The 20,668-nt window shown below is 42.7% G+C and overlaps 1 pseudogene; it reads right to left on the bottom strand.

The window, feature by feature from the left end:
• Nucleotides 1-5,942: 5,942 nt before the first annotated feature.
• On the bottom strand, nt 5,943-7,731 carry LOC115270900 (uncharacterized; annotated as a pseudogene).
• Between the last annotated feature and the right edge of the window lie 12,937 nt (nt 7,732-20,668).

Raw genomic sequence — 20,668 nt, 5'->3', positions numbered from 1 at the left:
GGGATGCTGCCCAACAAAGAAGGAAAGTGAGCGGTTGCTACCAAGTTCAATTTTCGGAATTTATTTACGGCGGAGGCTTATGGGAGTGTCGACGAAGCGAACGTCACGAACGCCGTGGGCCTATCACGGCACAGCAGTCAAGCGTCCAGCAAAAACGTGATGTGACACCGGACAATTCATTCAAGCAACCCGCCCGTTTTATTGAGGTAAATCGTTCGGACCTGAGAGAGAGGAGACAGCTCACTGACAGCCACGATGTTTACATTTCTTCTTCTTACTTGTTTGTACAACTTTGGGCGCCACACAATGGTTTGAAAATATATAATTGGTCAAAAATGATTTTCATATTGAGTTCGCTGCTACAAACCATGAACAAATAATGGATTCGTTGCGCTGGTTTGGGAAAACTGACCATAATTATTTTATCTTTTTTAATTACAAAGAACGGAGCCGTATTTTAAAAAGAAATTTTGGAAATTTGACCACCTTACACCATCAATGTGCGATTTTCAGTTGGGTTCGCGGTGACAGTTTGTGACAGGTCCTCCTTGACATTAAGTAGCACGCAATCGAAGCCAGCTGTCTCCTCTCTCTCAGGTTCGGACTACTGACCCAGCAGTGTCATGAAGACCAATTGATTGATGCACCAAGCGGTAAGAAGAAGAGTTTTGACATCCAAGCGGTGTGCTGTTTACATCCATCGACCAATCTGCGACGAGGATCTAATCGACGGCACACCGCTTGGATGTCAAAACGTCTTCTTCTTTTCGCTTGGTGCATCAATCAATACAGATACCGAGGATGCGTACAAGGCTTGCGATTTGTATCTCAATGGAGGATACGATAGTGTTACTTATAGATAGTAGAGTAAACATAGATCTGCGGACATCGCTGAGTGAAATGTTTCAAGCGTGCGAATAGTATTTTTCAGGAGTGCGACTGTTGAATATGACGTCATGCGCTCCTGAGAGAGAGGAGACAGCTGGCTTCGATTGCGTGCTACTTAATTGTGCTCATTCTGCGAATGGAGTGACGTGAGAAAAGTCGGAGTCGTATATCGAGATGAGGAATACCGTCTCGAATGAAGTGACTCGCCGTGTAAATCAAATGGAGAGTCACCTCATTCGAGTCGAGATTTCTCACCTCGATATACGACTCCGACTTTTCTCACGTCACTCCATTCGCAGAATGAGCACAAATGTCAAGGAGGACCTGTCACAAACTGTCACCGCGAACCCAACTGAAAATCGCACATTGATGGTGTAAGGTGGTCAAATTTCCAAAATTTCTTTTTAAAATACGGCTCCGTTCTTTGTAATTAAAAAAGATAAAATAATTATGGTCAGTTTTCCCAAACCAGCGCAACGAATCCATTATTTGTTCATGGTTTGTAGCAGCGAACTCAATATGAAAATCATTTTTGACCAATTATATATTTTCAAACCATTGTGTGGCGCCCAAAGTTGTACAAACAAGTAAGAAGAAGAAATGTAAACATCGTGGCTGTCAGTGAGCTGTCTCCTCTCTCTCAGATGCGCTCCATTGTTGTTATTGGAATCGTGACGTCATGCTCGTTTGGATACAAATTTTGACAGTTCGTTTGGATACAACGGATTCATCATCGACGGATCTATGTTTACTCTACTATCTATAGTGTTACTGATCGGGACCAGGATTCGCGGAGCCGGATCACAGCCAAACCGGAGCTACTGTGGATAGTGCGTGCCAAACTGCCAAGGTGAAGAATTTGGGAGCCGGCGATGAACCGGATTTGTTTCAACGTGCAGGCCGTCATCCACAACACCAAATTGCAATGCCAAGTTTATGCGGTCTACAAGAAATAGGGTAGAAGCTTCAGTTTTGGCCAGCCCGGAGTTTTGGCCATAGTGCGGTATTCAGCCTGTAACGATCTAAATTGACATAAATTTATTTTTTACTAGTAGATTCTAATATAATTATATGATTGCAGCTGTTAAAACCATACACATTTTGATTAAAAACTGGAAGAAAAAAATAATTTTCCTTAAAAAATCAGATTCCATATATCTATTTTGGCCAGGGTGCTTCTAATTTGGCCAGTCCCATAAGAAATACACGTGATTGGCCAAAATAGAAACCAAAGCTGAGAATATGGCCAAAACTGCGGCAAGATTTCTATTTTGGCCAGTGCCACTTTTAATACAAAAATCAACTATTAGCTTGATTTCTGCATTTTTCTAATAAAGTATAGATAGAAACCTTTCATTTAACACATTGGTAGTTTTCATTGGATTATTGGTTATTTTTATAAAAATGATTTCCCTCAGACTGGCCAAAACCGATGCTTGCACCCTATGTCCAGCAGCCATAGGTAATCCTTGCGCTGATGGTGGGTATACAATCATCATCATCATCTACGAGAAATATGTCCAGCTATAGAGCTTGCTGACGTTTATTCACCTTTCTCTTTCAAACATGCAGGCGGAATAGGATTTGTTGCCATCAGGAAAGGTTTCCCGATGAAAACAAATCCTATCTCGCCTGCATGCTTAAAAGAGAGAGGTGAATAAACGTCAGCAAGCTCTATGCTGTCTAATATGTACTGCCTATCAAGGGTTGTTGGCATCGTCGATGAAATCAGTAACGGTGTCGTGTTGACCAATATTAAATACATATTTTGTTACCTATTGAAATTAAATAAATTACGTGATTTTCAGCCCCGCTATAATGTAATTCGATTACATTGTTTATTCAATAAATAAATTATCGCAAATTACCTTATTTTATATGTTACACGTGTATCTACAGTAAAGCAACTGTTTGTGATATCACGCCCTGCAGTGTTGGAAAGTCGATTAAAGTTAAATATTAATAAACTAATAAAAATTGATTATTCAACTATGAATTTTACTAAATTATTAAAGCAGACCTGCGTTGCATTACGTTGCAGTTCTGGGAGGACATGGTGAACCTATTTACCTTCGAATTTTACTAAATTATTAAGAAAGGCCTGTATTGCATCCCCTTGCAGTTCTGGGAGGACATGGTGAACCTCTTTAACTTCGAATTTTACTAAATCATTAAGGAAGAGCTGTATTGCATCACCTTGCAGTTTTGGGAGGACATGGTGAACCTCTTTAACTTCGAATTTTACTAAATTATTAAGAAAGGCCTGCATTGCATCACCTTGCAGTTTTGGGAGGACGTGGTGAACCTATTTAACTTGGAATTTTACTAAATTATCAAGAAAGGCCTGTATTGCATCACCTTGCAGTTCTGGGAGGACATGGTGAACCTATTAAACTACGAATTTTACTAAATTATTAAGAAAGGCCTGCATTGCATCACCTTGCAGTTCTGGGAGGACATGGTGAACCTATTAAACTACGAATTTTACTAAATCATTAAGAAAGGCCTGCATTGCATCACCTTGCAGTTCTGGGAGGACTGGTGAACCTATTCAACTATGAATTGTGCTCATTCTGCGAATGGAGTGATGTGAGAAAAGTCGGAGTCGTATATCGAGGTGAGGAATCCCGTCTCGAATGAAGTGACTCGCCGTGTAAATCAAATGGAGAGTCCCCTCATTCGAGTCGAGATTTCTCACCTCGATATACGACTCCGACTTTTCTCACGTCACTCCATTCGCAGAATGAGCACAAATTTTACTAAATTATTAAGAAAGGCCTGCATTGCATCATCTTGCAGTTTTGGGAGGACGTGGTGTACCTATTTAACTTGGAATTTTACTAAATTATTAAGAAAGGCCTGTATTGCATCACCTTGCAGTTCTGGGAGGACTGGTGAACCTATTCAACTATGAATTTTACTAAATTATTAAGGAAGAGCTGTATTGCATCACCTTGCAGTTTTGGGAGGACGTGGTGAACCTATTTAACTTGGAATTTTACTAAATTATCAAGAAAGGCCTGTATTGCATCACCTTGCAGTTCTGGGAGGACATGGTGAACCTATTTAACTTGGAATTTTACTAAATTATTAAGAAAGGCCTGCATTGCATCACCTTGCAGTTCTGGGAAGACTGGTGAACCTATTCAACTATGAATTTTACTAAATTATTAAGGAAGAGCTGTTTTGCATCACCTTGCAGTTTTGGGAGGACATGGTGAACCTATTAAACTACGAATTTTACTAAATCATTAAGAAAGGCCTGCATTGCATCACCTTGCAGTTCTGGGAGGACTGGTGAACCTATTCAACTATGAATTTTACTAAATTATTAAGAAAGGCCTGCATTGCATCATCTTGCAGTTTTGGGAGGACGTGGTGTACCTATTTAACTTGGAATTTTACTAAATTATTAAGAAAGGCCTGTATTGCATCACCTTGCAGTTCTGGGAGGACTGGTGAACCTATTCAACTATGAATTTTACTAAATTATTAAGGAAGAGCTGTATTGCATCACCTTGCAGTTTTGGGAGGACGTGGTGAACCTATTTAACTTGGAATTTTACTAGAGTATTAAGAAAGGCCTGTATTGCATCACCTTGCAGTTCTGGGAGGACTGGTGAACCTATTCAACTATGAATTTTACTAAATTATTAAGAAAGGCCTGCATTGCATCATCTTGCAGTTTTGGGAGGACGTGGTGTACCTATTTAACTTGGAATTTTACTAAATTATTAAGAAAGGCCTGTATTGCATCACCTTGCAGTTCTGGGAGGACTGGTGAACCTATTCAACTATGAATTTTACTAAATTATTAAGGAAGAGCTGTATTGCATCACCTTGCAGTTTTGGGAGGACGTGGTGAACCTATTTAACTTGGAATTTTACTAAATTATCAAGAAAGGCCTGTATTGCATCACCTTGCAGTTCTGGGAGGACATGGTGAACCTATTTAACTTGGAATTTTACTAGAGTATTAAGAAAGGCCTGTATTGCATCACCTTGCAGTTCTGGGAGGACTGGTGAACCTATTCAACTATGAATTTTACTAAATTATTAAAGTAGACCTGCATTGCATTACGTTGCAGTTCCGGGAGGACATGGTTAACCAGTTAACATATTTTCGGATTTGTCGTAGTACCCAGGTAAAAAGAACCCCTCACCCCTCCTCTTGTTATTTTAATAAATTTAGCCAAACTGATACAACAAAATATGAAAATTAAAACGATATATGGTTGCTGTTGGAGCTAGTCCGAAACGGGGACCAAGATGTTGAAGTCCATGATGATGTGGCTTGCTATTTGAGTGCCATGATAACTGGAATGATGAAAGAACCATGGTTGACAGGAGTAATGTAACTGTAAGAAATTGAAAACATATTAAAGGATCGTGTGAAAACTGCAATCTGCAATATAATATCCAATATCAGAACAGCATAGGGTAATTGATCCGCTCATGGAGGAGTTAAGCATGTTGAAACCACAATTGTATCGCCCCAAGCAAGCTTTTTACATGAATTAAATTGAAAATAATAAAATCCATCCTTAATCTGCGGGAAAATAATGAAATATAGCCACTTTGATGTTGTTATGAGCATTTTGTTCGCTTTTATCTGAAAGAACATTGCGTTCCTAATGTTGCGGTATCCCATTGAAATCATATGGGATACCGCAACATTAGGAACACTACCGCAACAATAGGAACACAGCAGCAAACAAATTAAGGAAAATATTTTTTTTAAATTGGTTTTTGGGCAAATCTTAAGCAAACAAATGGTGCAATCTCATAATTTAAGCACCATACATCTATTAAAAATACCTTTTGGTAACATTTCAGTCGAAAAAGTGCTCAATTGCCATTACCACAACATTATGTACTGGGAATGGGAACAATTACCCTATAGTCAAACCTCCACGATTCATACTAAAAATAGTGTGATAGTCCAATTTGGGGCAAATGTGTTAATACCAAGGAATTGGCATCCCCATCCCACCAATGCAATGTTTTCGTAGCCAGCATAACAGCGGCTCAAGCGTAGGGCTCAAGCAAGGGCTCAAGCTGACAACCTATCTTTCAACACAGCAGCATAGTTTTAATGCGGGGTAAGAAAACAGGAAGACCATAACAGTCCCCTGGTTAATACAAAGATATATTGAAGTTTTAATACATGTACCTATTTAGACCCGAAGTAAGCATTGTGTATGAATTTTGGTATAAAATACTATGCCCAAGGAAGTCAAGGAAATTTCCATTACGAAAAGTTCCTGGATCGACCGAGAATCGAACCCGTCGACATCAGCATGATCATGCTGAATACCCACGCCTTTACTGCTGTGTCTTTAGGGAACCTCCAATATCTCAAAAATGTTATGAAACATTCTCCAGAAATAGACAAAAAAATAGTAGAAATACTCCATGTATCAAAAATCGCATCCTGCAGAATTCCTCTTCTTCCGGAAAAAAAAATCTTTTTCTTAACTCCTAGGGAAAACTCTACCAGATTATTAAGGCAAAGAATCCCTACGAGAAGCTTTTGGAGAAAAAGCCTACGAAGAGCGCCTAGTAAAAAACCTCTCGATGAACTCCCGGAGAGAAATTCCCGAGGCTCCTGGAACATATATTCCTGTAACTTTTAGCAAAACAAACCTGAAAAACAACTACTTTAGGCTATGAGAATTTTTCGAAAAAAAATCCTACGGCAAACTCCTGAAAAATTTCTGTCGCGAGCCGATATCGCGTTGGTTTGGGGGAGTCTATAAGGATGCAAACATGGCCTCAATCAATAAACAGGCTTCAATCAATAGCTATGGAACCACAGACGAGTACGTAACGTACGTACTATTCAGTGGCCATAGCAAAGCAGACATTTTCTGACTTTCCAGGTGGTCGACGCCCTGTTTAACGTTTCTACGTAGAAAATCATTTCAGGTACGAGTCCTTACCTGACGCGGTCATCCCGGCTGTACGGTTCTACGGTCCGATTGAAAGAGTTCAATCTGGTCGGAATGGAGAAATCCACCAGAACCGCAATCGTCTCATGGGCCGTATGGCAAAGTCAACAGGCAACATTATCACATCCTTCTGGAAATTCTACCACGTCCTCATCCAGTTCTTCATGGTGTTCCGGTGCATAAAGGACGTCTTCCGGGCCAAATTGAACTCCTCGTACTGCTTTCCGGCCAGAATTTTCGGAATTCGATATACCCGGAACAATCGGCGCACCTTCTGCTCGTCGAACTTTCCGCCATATCCCGATCGGAATCCTTGCCCGACTCGTCCAGCGTCGAGCCATAATCTCCCAGGTCCGAGAAGCCATCGCTGTACAAATCCTTCATCTTATTCTTCACGAAGGCCATGTCACGGAAGTAATCCTGCAGCCTAGCCATCCGCACTGGATTCTTCCTCATGATGTACTCAGAGACCCTCCGCGCCAGAACCGGTGAGTTCTGCCGCGACATGGCATGGTCAATCGCTTCCTGCATGATGCCGCCAGCTGATGTAGAACATTTTTTTTTCATCAGAATGGCCGATTCACGCGGCGGCTTCTTAGTGCACCTAGTCCTGCATGATCTGGGAGATTTCATCAAAAAATATCGGCACGTAGTCGCTGGCCTTTCCTGCTCAGCCATTCTGGTGGCTGCTACTGGTTCCGGTGGGAGTCGTCGCCGGGGTAGTGCCGCCTAGCGCCGTCGTCAGATTTGTGCTCGGATTGTTGATGCTGGTTTATCGCAGACCTGGTGGGTGTTTGATTTTGTGAAAATAACGAGAATTTATGATTATTTAACAAGACCAACATTCCGCGAGCACTCCTTACCTACCTGCAACAAGAATAATAATTATCATAACAATCCGTTGCCAGAAGATTGCAGCCGCAAACCGAGTGATTACACTTTTCACAATAACGATAAACACTGGCGAGATGGACCGTGACCGGTCTTGACCTGAGAGTCTTGACCAGTCGTCTGACGACACCACAAACAAACAAAATGATAAACACCACCAGAATTAATCTGTCAAAATCGACAGCCAGCTGATCCAAAATTCACCTCAAACGAGAAATGTCAGCGGGGGGAGAACGGGATAAAACGCATTTTCACCAAAGCAAAACTTAAAGGAGAAAGCGGTGTAAAATAGAGCTTCGCACATTTTTTGCTGTTTTTCAATAGTTGCAGGCTTTAAAAAATAGTGGTCCCATGGGAAAGTTTACTCAATAAATTGTCGGAAAGCCGTAGAGCACATAAAATTTTTTGACGGGAATGGTCTATTGCACCGACATCAGTGCTACTAACGCTGGAGCCCGGAACCACAAACACACTTTTGCACACGCGAACAGGCACTGGATTTTTTGGATAGGAACAGAATTTTATAAAATCGAAATGAAATTAAATTTAACGCAAACGAAGTCTTCCAAAAGGCCGTTCAAAAATCTAAAACGAGAGCCGATATCACAGAGAACAGACATCCAAGTCCAGTTCCGAAAATGTGTAAAGCCGTTAGGCCATTTGAAATCGGCAACACAAGTAGCAATAGCGTGGCGCTGAAATCGGTTAATTTCCCATACTAATTTAATTCATCACTTGAAATGTTTCATGACTGTGGCAATATGCAATAATATGGTGTTTGGTGGCGTTAGTGTTGTCTTCGTGTATTGGTTTGCAACCTTACTCAATTAAAGATTCAAATCCTTACACAACTTTCCGAATGAAATTTGTTCTAGCCTGGATGTCTGTTCTCTGTGCCGATATGCAAACGTCAGGTGCAGCGAGAATACGTCCACACGCCACCACAGCTTGATATCCGTTCCGATCCGTCCCGATCCGTTCCGAGGTCTCACGTTCCGTATTACAGAATAATAGATTGATAGATTGAGATGAAAATTTTACACTAGCGAGCAGACTGCTTGGTGGCTAGATATGCCAAAAGGTAATACGAAGGGGCAAAATAATCCAAAAGTAAGAAGAAGTGCAGCACTAGATTGCTCTAAAAATACAAAAATGTAAGAAAGTTTCACGTTGCACTCCTGGAATTGTGCTTTTGGGTGAGAAGGACCATCTTTGAAAGCTGGCGTTCGATTTAAATAGGTCGTAAGTTTGCTGTGATTCCTATGTAGATTCGACCTATTCAAATCGAACGCCAGAAAGATTTCGCTCAATCGGTTGAAAACTGAGCTGGTGCAAATGAGTGAAAAAGTTTGTATGAGATTTTCTGCCCATATATATTGGAAATTTGATGACCTCCAATCTATTGTTCAGTAAGTCGGTTTGTCGTTCAAAATGAAGAAAATAGCAGTTGATACGCTTAAGAGCCCATTAGAGGGGGAAATAGATTTGTCATTGAAGTTCGACGTTTATTCAAGGTTGCCATGATTCACGTTGTGTTGGTCATTTGTTGGGCTTGTTTGATCAAATATTTGTCATCATAGCAAACAGTCTAATGGCACCTTTGCATAGACGGCTGTATCCTAAATTGAGTTATCCAAAAAATTCTCACGAAACCTACTACAAGCCCGTGCAAAGCCTATTTACATGCGCCCAAATGGAGGCATGCACGCATATGGCCTCCACATTATCATCTTATGCAACATCTCATACGATTACTGGTTGTCTGGGCGAATACGATGGATCCGTCTAGGTATGCAGTAATATTACGAAAGACGGGAATATCTTCGAGCGTGCTGCACTTTACGGCGAACCCAGCATCCAGAAAGTGACCAAAGCCGGAAGGATACGGTGAGCAGGGCATGTTGCTAGAATGTCTGACAACAACTCTACAAAGGTGGTGTTCGCAAATGTCCCGGTTGGAACAAGACGAGTGAAGCGCAGAGAGCACGATGGGCGAACCAGGCGGAGCATGATCTGGCGAGCATTGGGCGTGACCGGGATGGAAAGCGGCAGCCATGAACCAAGCATTGTGGCGTACTACTGTTGACTATATCTTACTCTAAATGTGATGTTGAACAAATAAAGGTATGCATGTATGTATGTATGTATTAGACATGTTCACATTTAAGAAAATGTCTCGAATCCCACTGGTCAAGTAAATATCATAATTATCATGCCAAAATGAACATCTGGTCAAATTTTCAGCTAGATTGATAAAGATTTCCATGTGCTTCAAGTCGATTTGGTAATTTCAGGCTTTTCTACACTTTACAAAATCAAAACTATTGAACGAAAAGACATACAGTTAGGATTATAGCTCGAAATCAAAGCTTATTATGTTCCACAAAAGTCGTCCATACATACTTGTACAATTCTTGCAAGTTTTGTCAGTAATAAATTGAGTTTTGTTCTAGGTGGTACTGAAAAATCTGTTATCTTGTAGTCAAAATAGCCTGGGAAGCATGGAATGATGAAATTCTAGGAGTTGAAATACCCAGGAGATAGTCATGTCATATCTCTCAAGATGAATCCCGTTCGAGATAATTCAGCAGCTTTTTGGAATAAATTATCAAAAATGCTGGAAGCCGTGCCACACGTCGTCATCATCGTGAGGGACAAAAAAGCTTCAAGTGACATCAAAATTAACACAAAATGAGCACATTAGCCTTGATTTTTTCTGCCAAACGATGATTGTTTTGGTCACATTTCATTGATGAATCAGAACGATTTGAAAACAGTCATCGTCATCAGCAATGAAAAACCAATGCTAACGTGCTCATTTTTTTCATTCGATAGGCGCTTTGTGGTGATTTTTTGCCACCCCCTCGGTGGGTGATGGCGTGTGACATGGCTTTCAGCATTTTTAACAAATTATTACAAAAAGCTTCAGGGTTACCCCGAACGGGGATCGTCGTGGGATATATTACATGATTATCTCCAAAATATTTCATATCAGAAAATTTCATTAATCCATGATTCCCATGCCATTTTGGCTCCAAGATAACAGATTTTTCGGTACCACCTAGAACAAAACTCAATTTATTACTGACAAAACTTGCAAGAATTGTGTAAGTATGTATGGACAACTTTTGTGGAATATGATAAGCTTTGATTTCGAGCTATAATCATTATTGTATGTCTTTCCGTTCAATAGTTATGATTTTTTAAAGTGTAGAAAAGCCAGAAATTACCAAATCGACTTGAAGCACATCGAAATCTTTATCAATCAAGCTGAAAATTTGACCAGAAGTTCATTTCGGCATGAGAATTATGATACGTACTTGACCGGTGGGATTCAAGACATTTTCTAAAATGTGAACATGTCTAGTATGTATGTATGCAAGTATGTATGTATGTATGAATGTATGTATTAGTGTGGGTCATCGAAACCGTTTTCTCAGATCAAAGCTTTTTTGGTTCCGTTTCGGGTCCCGAGTATCTGTGCAAAATTTGAGCACGATCGGTTGCGTCTACACTTTGCGCATTGCAATTGAAATTTGTATGGGATTTTGTATGAGAAAACATACTTTTTTGCATTTTTGTCATAAGTTGAAAAAGTTTGTCCGAAACTATTTAACCGATACTGTAAAATGATAGCCTAGGATGTTCTGAAAAACTTTGTTGAAGACCGCAAAGCGATCCGATGCTTGTGAAAATAGTTATAACCAACGAACCGCATGCATGTGTTTATGTTTTAACATGTAAAGGATAACAATAGTAACAAAATCATGCTGCTTCGCCTAGCAATGCCAACGCTATAACTTTTTTCATAAGCATCAGACCACTTCGCGGTCTTCGACAAAGTTTTTCAGGACACCCTAGGCTATGTTTTCACTTTATCGGTTACATGGTGTTAGAAAAAAATTCGAGCTTGTTATAAGAGAAAATGTTGTAAAATGAGTAAATGTTATAAGATGAAATGTTTTCCCATGTAAAACCCCACACAAACTTCAAACACGATGCGCAAAACGTAGACATAACCGATCGTGCCCAAATTTTGAACACTTATTTAGGACCTAAAATGAGATCAAGAAAGCTTTGATCTGATGGAATTACATTGAATTTTTCATTTTTCCATATAAACGATGACCCACTCTAGTATGTATGTATGTACAAATGTGTCAAACGATTGCCAGGTTATTTAAAATAGCGTTAGCCCAAATTATTTGAAACTTAGTCTTAATTTTAAGTCCTAAACTTAATATGTACTACTTGTTAGAGAAATTGTTGTTTCTAATTTTAGGTTAACAGGTTATAGGAAACACCTCATGATATTTTCGTCATTGGTTGTTTCTTAAAATAGCCATCAGAAATAACATATGCATTCACCAAATCAAGTTTTAATTATGAATTCGCATTATCATGGTCTGCCTGTGTCGATTTGCACAACGCAACATGTTTCGCATAACACACAAGCTCATTTCCTCAATACTTATTCATTTTAAATGTTGGTGTTATTCTTGAATGATGAAATTATTCATATCCCTACAGCATATCAATCGCACAACCACAGATAATGGCTAAGAACGTTTAGCATAATGTACATTCTGTTTCCCTGAAGTCCCGACAGCAACACACCGCATAGCTTGAACTGTATTAGTCCAATCGTGGTTCCAATACAAGAATTTGCAATGCCAGCCAGTGGCAGCGTGCTTCTCTCGCTCGATGTTTATGTTTACCAACGCAATGTGCGATGGAACGGACGCTTTTTTGCTAATATGGTATTACTGCCATGCTACAGCTCTGAGCTCAGTGCTGAATGAGAGAAGCGCCATGCTCGATTCTGAACACCATACTAACATTGCTGTTTGAAGAGGTGGCAAACGAGAGAGGGTTCATTCTACTTTGTATAGTCTGCCAGTCCAGTATACGTGTGCAATTCAACCGGTGTAGATTGAAGTAGAGTTGCCTTTTCGTTTGAATGGAAATTTTGTTTTAGGGGAACTGTTTTTTAAGTGTTTCTGAGTGGTATCCAACAGTTATTAGAACAAACGTAATTAATTAAAGCTGGAACAAACAGGATAATCATATTTCAAAACAGCATGTAGTAAGTATTCTCAAAAGTCTGCAAAACAAAAATTACGTTTCAATCGATATCCTGCCTGCGAGGAAATGATTTTCCCTAGGCCAAGAGTTTCGTCATTCTTTGGCATCCAGCACTGTTGCACATGCCCATCCACACGGACTGGTGCACGGGAAAAGAGAAATTTCGCAGAATTTGGAAAACACGTGGATTTGTTAAGGCGCCTCGCTACAGAGGCACTTCACCGACGACGACATCAGCAAGTTCATAATTGCCGTCCGTCTCCATCGATTGCCACATGTTTGCGTGCTTGTGTGGTTAGCACCGCTGCAATGCACGCTGTTTTGAATTGGATGCTCGATGCGCCGGTTACAACGGAGAGCGATAGAATTTTACCCCTTTTTTAGTTTGATATGGTAAGGGGGTCGGTTCCGAATTGAAGTCTGGCATGTCTGATGAATGAAAACACATAATATTTAAATATTTGAGCCTCAGACATTTCTACGACAACACTTGAATCAATACCAAAACACTAAACCAAAATTTATGAAAGTAAAGGCTCAACCTTGAACGCATAATCGGGTTCATCCACAGATTGCGCGGTTTAATGGGAATACCATACGTGGTGGCACAATGTTGTAACTGGATTAAGCACGACACGCGGCTCGAGTCATACAGTGAACCACCAAGCGCGGGAATCCCTTTGGTTCAATGATTTCGCTACTAGAACGAACGAACTATTTACCTAGTAACTGATATCACTACTGATTATCTGTATGAAAACGTGAAGTTTCCTGTGCTATGTGTGATTTTGGTGGTTTATTCGGCTGGAGCGAACCAAGGTAACCGGTGTTTACATTTCGTTTGCGGTCTGGTTGAATGTTTGCTGGTGGATAGTATATCGGCTATTTTTAGCACGTGTGGACAAACTGTTACCGTCAAATGGAGTAGCTTTGATAGTGCGGAAGGTAGGTGTACTGAAACTGATTGAATTATTGAAACAATCAAGTTTCAATGCATGAATTGAACTGGATACATATTGTGATGAAACAAGATATCCAGTGTTTCTAGCAGGATCTGACCCCGCTGGTTCGTGAAACGGCTTCCCCATTCCACAGCCCAGGCATTAAAGTCACCCGCTATTACCACCGGCCTTCGCCCTGTTAGCACGGTCGTTAAGCGGTCCAGCATTTGCGTGAACCGCTCGATCGGCCACCGCGGAGGCGCATAACAGCTACAGAAGAAGACCCTGTTTACTTTGGTGACCACGAAGCCCTCATAGGTAGTAGACACCAACTCCTGCACGGGGTATTTACCCGTCGTCCATATCGCCACCATTTTCCTGGTCCCATCCGATACCCAGTTGCCGTTGCCGGCGGGTACTCGGTATGGGTCCGAAATTATGGCGATATCCGTCTCCCACTCAGAAACCGCCTGACAAAGCAGTTGCTGAGCCGCATCACAGTGGTTCAGGTTCAGCTGCGTTACCTGCACTGTGATTTGTTGTTCACTGCGGCTTTCTTGAAGGCCGGGCACCCTGGACCACCCATCGGATGTCTGTTTTTCGAGGATTTCCCGGTACAGATCATACAGATGGGCGGACTCGTGCAGCTTTGGGCCTTATGGCCTTCAGCGCCGCATCGCCTACACAGTTTACGCCTGTCGGAGCCTTTGCAGTCCCACGACTTGTGTCCTGGTTCCAGACACCTGAAGCAAACCTCTGGTGGCTCGTGGAATGTCAGGTGACATACACACCGGCCTACCTTTATACTCCCTACTTTAACGGACTTTTTAACATCCTCCACAGGTAGCTGAACCAAAGCTATCTGTGTCCCTGCTGGCCCTTTCCGTAGCTTAACGGCTGCGGCGGCCACCTGCACTTCGCACTGTTGCCGCAGAGCCGTGACGAGCTCTTCCACTTCGGTGAACTCGTCAATGTCCTTGACCTTCAGAGTCGCATCATGTGTCAGAGCCCTCATCTGCACACCCTCACCAAGGACCTCTTCTGCCAGCCTCTTATAGGCGGCCAGCGCCCTTGTGTTCCTTCTGGCGCTTCAGCTCCAGGATCATCTCGCCCGTACGAGTACGTTTAATACTGTGTACGTCGGCTCCAAGAACCTCAAGCTTGGCGTCGCTTCGCATCGTCTTCAAGACGTCCGAGTACTTGGACTGTTCCGTCCTTATGACGATAGCGTCGCCTTTCTCGCGCCTGGCACCTGCCCTCCTACGCCTTGGCTTGGCGTCCTGCACTACTACCTGCGGATTCGCCTTCTTCTTCCTCTTCCGCTCTACCTTCGTCCAAGGGGGGTCCTCCCCTTGGATCGCCCTGCTCTGTGGCTGTTGAGGGCCCACTAGCGGTCGCAACCCCTTGTTCCCATCGTTCCGGGACGGGCTAGCCTTTTCAGGCCCACCCTTCCCAGCTTTTCGGGAACCCTGGCTGGGGTCCGACCTTCCGGTATTATTACCGACTTTCGGGGTAATGATTCGCCTGGCCTTGCGGGCACCGCCAGACAGCCCCTCGCCTGACGGCTGCCTCGCCCGCTTCTGCGATTGTTTGTCAAAGCAAGGCCGTTTTCAGGTCCTTGCTTATGTTCGACTTAGTGGACGCAAAGTCGATGATTTTGCCAAGCTGCTGCTCAGCCACCTCTATTGCGGACCGTCCATTGGATTCTTGGTTGACGGCCCTCAACAACCACGCTCCGTCCATAACCTCCACCGGCTGGCTTACCGGGAAGTGGACTGGAGCCCCCACGCTCGAGCTGCGTACGCAACTCCCAGCGCCTATCTCCTCACTTCTCCTTGTCGGAGATCTCATCAACCCGCTTCTTGCGAAGTGGTTTATCACACCGCTACTTCCACCTAAATTTTGAATTTTTGCTCATTTTTTCATCCCACGAGTTGCACGGGAAAGAATGTCCACCACGCCAGAGCCTTGCATTAACGCGGTAAAGGACAGCTTACTGTGGGGGGGGGGGGGGGGTGGGTTACCTCACAGGCTCCGTTAAAAATCGAGCATCTTTTTCACCCCCTCGATCACTCATTCCTCAGCACGGGTCGCTGGACACCTTGAATTGGGGTTAGTAGTCCTATTCTTAGCCTGCGACTACGCGGCTGACTCGCAAGCGAGGGGGTGCGCCAGGCCCCAGGACTTCCGTCCCTGCTGCCGCCTTGAAGTCGATGAACAGGTGATGCGTTGGGACCTGGTATTCACGGCATTTCTGGAGGATTTGCCGTACGGTGAAGATCTGGTCCGTTGTCGACCGGCCGTCATTCGTTTTAGGTGACAGACGACGGAAGATGATCTGGGATAGCACTTTATAGGCAGCATTCCCAGGTTCCCGGTTTCCCAGATCCTGACTATCAGCCGGTGCAGACAGGTGGCCAACTTTTCTGGGCCCATCTTGATGAGTTCAGCTGCGATACCATCCTTACCAGCTGCTTTGTTGGTTTTGAGCTGGTGAATGGCATCTTTAACTTCCCTCAGCGTGGGAGTTGGTTCATTTCAGTCCTCCAATACACTGGCGTCGTCGCTTCCTCCGTTGCCGTGGTCTCCCGTGGCTACGTTCTCCACGCCATTCAGATGCTGATCGAAGTGTTGCTTCCACCTTTCGATCACCTCACGTCCGTGCGTCAAGAGACATCCGTCTTTATCCCTGCATATTTCGGCTCGCGGCACGAAGCCGTTGCGGGATGCTGATCCCAAGTAACAAAATTAATTTTATAATGCTTTTGAAGTATTCTTCAACACCTGTTCTTTAAAACCATGCATAAACCAAATTGCTCTGCAACACGACATCAACTCAACCATAAACCCGCCATAAGACCAAAGAGGCCCATCCTAAGATGCTCTTGGAGAGTTGTTTTTAAATTTCTCTTAAAACTTGTTGTACTTCCCAAGTTGTCCTCAAGGCGAATTCCTCTCTCCTTGTAGAATTCTTCAAGTGCACGATAAAACGATAATAAATTTGTCAGTGTTGTTGCTGATGCAGCTTTTATGTCGACAGAAAAGTTTGATGAATTGAAATTAAAAACACAATGAAAATGACACATTATTGTAATCGGGATTAATTTATTCCACAAATTGGAAATATTTCCGTGGTGTAACAAGGATGCCAAATGCCAAGCGAAATTCATCGTATATATGTTGCAAGATACTTCCAAAAATTGCAACGCGCTTCCATTATAACGCACTAATAAAATATTTAAAAATATTATTCCTGGTCATGCGAACATTGCTCATGAGTTTTCTCAACATGGCTTCCATTGAAATCTAGGCCGGTGGTCGGTCCATCATCGATGGTTTTAATCAACATCACCATAAGATCGTCTTAAATTTCTTTCAACTCATGCCAGAGCTAAAAGCATAACTCAAGAATACTAGGATTTATAACGTTCTCAATGCAGCCTGGTTGACCTCCATCCAGAAAGCCTTAAATTTATTTCATCTTATGCAAGGGTAAGAAGTATTACTCAAGAGTACTCAGGTTTATAACGTTCTTGATATAGGTTTATGCAAACTCCGCCAAGAACGTCATAAAACATGTACGCCAAATTGTAAACAAACGATAAATTATCGCACCGCGGTGGATTTTGTGAATCTCGTCCGATAAATTTATTTATCAGCCCGATACCGTTGCCAACCAGGCAGACTTTTTTCGATAACCGGCCTTGATGCGGTGCCTTATTCCTCCGGTCAGCACTTCCAACAGGTAAGTAGTTGTTGATTTTGAAGATCGATTATTGGAACCCCGATTGCACGGGAAACGACGTCCTAGATGACCATACCCACCTCATTTCGAATGCTGCAACCGGAGGAACTTGGCACTGCACCGCGTTGCGGTTGGGTTTCCGGGTAGGTGTTCTTGATTGGCAGCAATAATGGAACGATGAGAATCAAAATCTGATGCTTGAGTTTTTTCTTGTATTTTTCATGTACCAAACTGTTCTTATGCGAGAACAGTTTCTCTTGATCAAGAACGGATGATTGAAGATAACTACAAGAACCTTATAAAACTGAAAATAAGTTCAACAGTTCTTGTTGTGTTTATGGTTTTATGAACTGAACCTCAAGTATTCTTGGAGGTGTTTTTAAAACCACATATTCACGAAGAGTGCTCAGCTGAGACTCCGATAAGATCAACTAGAATATGCAATGTTCCGATAAAACTATCATAAAAACAAATAAAACCAAACAGAATTAAGATTGTTACTTGGGATAGGACTTCCGTGTTTCTTGGGAACGGCACACCAGTTCCATTTCTTCATACTCCGCTTCTTCCAGGCGGCGCTTTTTCTTCCGAAAGAGGTGGGTCTGCTGTTTCCGCTTCTGTTTGTAACGTTCCACATTCTTGCTGCAACATTACCGCCCTCGCTGCGTTCTTCTCCTCTAAAACCGTTCTGCACTCTTCGTCGAACCTTTCGTTCCGTTCCACGTACCCGATGGTGCTCTCGGCTGCGTCGTTGATGGCTGCTTTCTCTGTACTCCAGCAGTCCTCTAGAGGGGCCTCATCGAGCTCGCCTTCGTCTGGCAACGCGGCCTCGAGATTCTGCGCGTATGCTGAGGCGACATCCGGTTGCTTCAGTCGCTGTAGGTTGTATCGTGGTGGTCGCCGGTATCGTACATTGTTGATGACGGAGAGTTTTGGGCGCAGTTTGACCATCACCCGATAGTGGTCAGAGTCGATGTTGGCGCCACGACAGGTCCTGACGTCGATAATGTCGGAGAAGTTCCGTCCGTCAATCAGAACGTGGTCGATTTGAGATTCCGTCTGCTGTGGTGATCTCCAGGTGTAACGATAAGGGAGGCTGTGTTGAAAAAAGGTGCTAAGTATGGCCATATTTTTGGAGGCGGCGAAATCAATGAGTCGTAGGCCGTTTTCGTTCGTCTGCTGGTGGGCGCTGAACTTACCAATCGTCGCTCTGAATTCCTCCTCCTGGGCTACCTGAGCGTTTAAATCTCCTAAATATGATGATCTTGACGTTGTGGCTTGTACAGCGATCGTACTCGCGTTTGAGCTGCGCGTAAAATGTGACCTTGTCATCATCAGTGCTTCCGGAGTGTGGGCTGTGCACGTTTATTATGCTGAAGTTGAAGAATCAGCCCTTGATCCTCAACCTGCACATTCTTTCGTCGACCGGCCACCAACCGATCACGCGCCTCTGCATGTCCCCATCACTATTATGTTTCCAGTTCAAAACCGAATTAGCGACATTTTTTCTTTGACTTCCGCTGCTTTTGCCTTGCGTTAAACACAATGTCGGAAGTGGGGCGCTGTATAGAGCACCAGGTGTACAATACAGCGCCCCACTTCCGACATTGTGTTTAACGCAAGACAAAAGCAGCGGAAGTCGAAAAAAAATGTCGCTAATTCGGTTTTGAACTGGAAACATAATATAAAAGCTGTTCCCAGCTCGCGTGTGTGTTGCCGCAGCTCTGGCAGATGGTATGATTACCTCTAAACGTTCGCACCATGGATCCTGTCCAACACACCTCCTGCAGCGCTACAATGCCGAACCCGCGGTCCTTCAGTAGATCGGCGAATACAGGGGATCGCCAAAATGTTTGGGATAGGCAACGAATTTTGAGAGTCTTAAAAATAGTGTTCTACCAGATCAGTTATAACTTCGCGAAAGATTAACCAATCGAGATCAAAATTGTACCACTGATGCACATATAATAGGTTATTTAATAAACAGTTAAAATTTGAGAATATTCGATGCACTCTATGAAAAGTTACACCATGTTGAACTTTTTTGTGAGAGAAAAAAAGTTGCCTATCCCAAACATTTTGGCCACTCCCTGTATGCGGGTGCTCCCAAGTTCCAGTTCCACGTACCGAGTTTACAATCGCAAGTCCTTTTTGTTTGCTGGGGTCGTTGCCGTTGGTCTCGGTTCGTATTATTCTGTTGCTGGTTTTCCGTTACAATGTTTTTTTTTTTTACGGCTGGCTCGTAGGACCTGACACCAATCCCCTACTTCCGGAGGACCAGAAGTAGAGAATCTTTCCCTGGCACTCGGAAGTAGATCAACCGTCCCTTACATGGAGATCAGACGCTGTTGTGAGCCGCTCCTCCTAAAGAATAGACGCTCAGGTTTACCGAAGCAAACCCCCTCCCCCCTTCTCTGTCAAAGTTCCCACCGGAGTTGGTTACCCGATCTTCCCTAAGATTGCTCATAGTTTCCGGCCGGTACCACGTGGAGGTAGGGATAGGAGTTTCTGGGCAGAAGCTAGTGGATCACCATGGGATCTGAATTGCGCAGCATACCCAGCCTTTACCGTGCCAGGTGCTCCACTTATATGGGTATTGAAAAACAAAGATCAGATTAATCGCATTGACTTTTGGTAAACCGAACGAGCACACTTTCAATAGTGAAGGAAGTCCAATTTTCAATGCGATTCGAAATTAGAATCTTCGTCCATGTTTTATCAATGTTGAAGAAAACTGCTACAAATAAAATGCAAAAATGATCGAACCATACACTGCACTGAAGAGTTCTATTAACGTGCCCCTGTTCTACGGTACACGCATAGAAATGATTATTAACGTGTTAACATCTTTTTCACTCAACTCTGATGAGTAAACATTTCGTTTATTGACAGAGTGTAGGATATATACCAAATGTTGGCGTATAACAAACATCTGTTCAATGCAACAGACAGATTATAGGGCATTAACATTATACAAGAACACGTGTGGCACAAACATAGATAAAAATAAATATGATTACAAATATATATATTGTTTTGGTCCTGTACATTATTAAAATAAACATATTAAACAATCAAAGTTCTATTCTCATTATTAATGCATACCATTTGTTACAGGCATCCTTTTTTGAGGTGAAACTAAAATATAGTTGTAGATTTTTTTCCTC

Source organism: Aedes albopictus, chromosome 3, assembly GCF_035046485.1.
Source record: "Aedes albopictus strain Foshan chromosome 3, AalbF5, whole genome shotgun sequence".
NCBI lineage: Eukaryota > Metazoa > Arthropoda > Insecta > Diptera > Culicidae > Aedes > Aedes albopictus.
Note: the sequence above shows the minus strand (reverse complement) of the source record. Positions and strands in the feature narration are given on the sequence as shown.